Source organism: Penaeus monodon, chromosome 33 (genome assembly GCF_015228065.2).
Source record: "Penaeus monodon isolate SGIC_2016 chromosome 33, NSTDA_Pmon_1, whole genome shotgun sequence".
Taxonomy (NCBI): Eukaryota; Metazoa; Arthropoda; class Malacostraca; order Decapoda; family Penaeidae; genus Penaeus; species Penaeus monodon.
In genome coordinates, this window is record NC_051418.1 from 32,685,361 (window position 1) to 32,686,426 (window position 1,066).

Consider the following 1,066-nt stretch of genomic DNA (forward strand, 5'->3'; position numbering starts at 1 on the left):
TTAAAGCTTTATTAGATGGTGTTGAAAGGGATAAATACATCCTGTGGGCTTCGTCTACTTGATCCTTCGTTATCTGAAAAAGGAACGTTGCTATGTTAAGAAATACTATTTTATATTTTAGATACCTATGACGTTGTTAATCATGATGAAGATAACAAGAATAGATACTGATATGCTTAGGATTTCAGTAAATAACATAAAAAATGAATAAGATCCTACCTATCCGTAGTAGGATCCGTAATAAGGATAGTGGGATCCATAGCCATAACCTCCGTAGCCTCCGTAGCCAAATCCTCCGAGGCCGTATCCTCCGTATCCTCCGTGCAAGCCGAATCCCAAGTGCCGTTTCGTGGGGTCAGGGAGAGCCACTGCTGCGGCCGCTAGGACGACCACTACAAGCACGACCAACACGACGCGAGAAACCTGAAGGAAGATTCACTTGTTCATATGTTTGGGGTAAGTTCAGTAAACATCGGAATGTGAAAAGTATAGAAAAAATAGCTTATTGTTATTTAATAGTAAATGAAAAAATTCGGAATGACTAGACATTACCCATTACATAGATAATAATAATTCTGGTTCGGTGTTTTATCAAAGTCAATAAATAAAAAACGACCAAATTGCACTACCATGACTGAGATGTTGCAGGAATGAATGCAAGAGATGACTGTGCCGTGGCTGCGATGGCCTCGCCTTATATACTCTCAAAAGACTATTTGGCAACTGTGGACTTCCCCAACCTTAGCTAGTATTTTCGGGAATTTGAAACAAGTCAGACTTTACCGAGGATATCCGGACGTACTATTGCACCAACTAGGAGATATAATCATGATATCTGGCAATCACAAAATAAATATATACGTCGTTTTAGTTATTTGTGCTAACTTTTCATTTCCTTAAAATTAACTTTCTGAATCTGTCAAATCTCGGTTTCTCGACTCACATTATGTTAAAAGACTAGATGACTCGAAGGGGTAGGGAATGAGAATGGGAAAAGGGGATATGGGGGTGCTGGATATATTACAAAAAATCAAGTAGAACGATTAAAGACGCTGCGGGAGATCTC

The 1,066-nt window shown here is 39.2% G+C and overlaps 1 long non-coding RNA gene across 1 annotated transcript; it reads right to left on the bottom strand.

Moving 5' to 3' along the window:
- LOC119594401 lies at nt 1-669 on the bottom strand. Its single transcript, XR_005230607.1, has 3 exons — nt 630-669; nt 220-423; nt 1-73 (listed from the first exon to the last, which is right to left on the bottom strand). It is a non-coding gene; the product is annotated as an uncharacterized LOC119594401 (long non-coding RNA).
- Between the last annotated feature and the right edge of the window lie 397 nt (nt 670-1,066).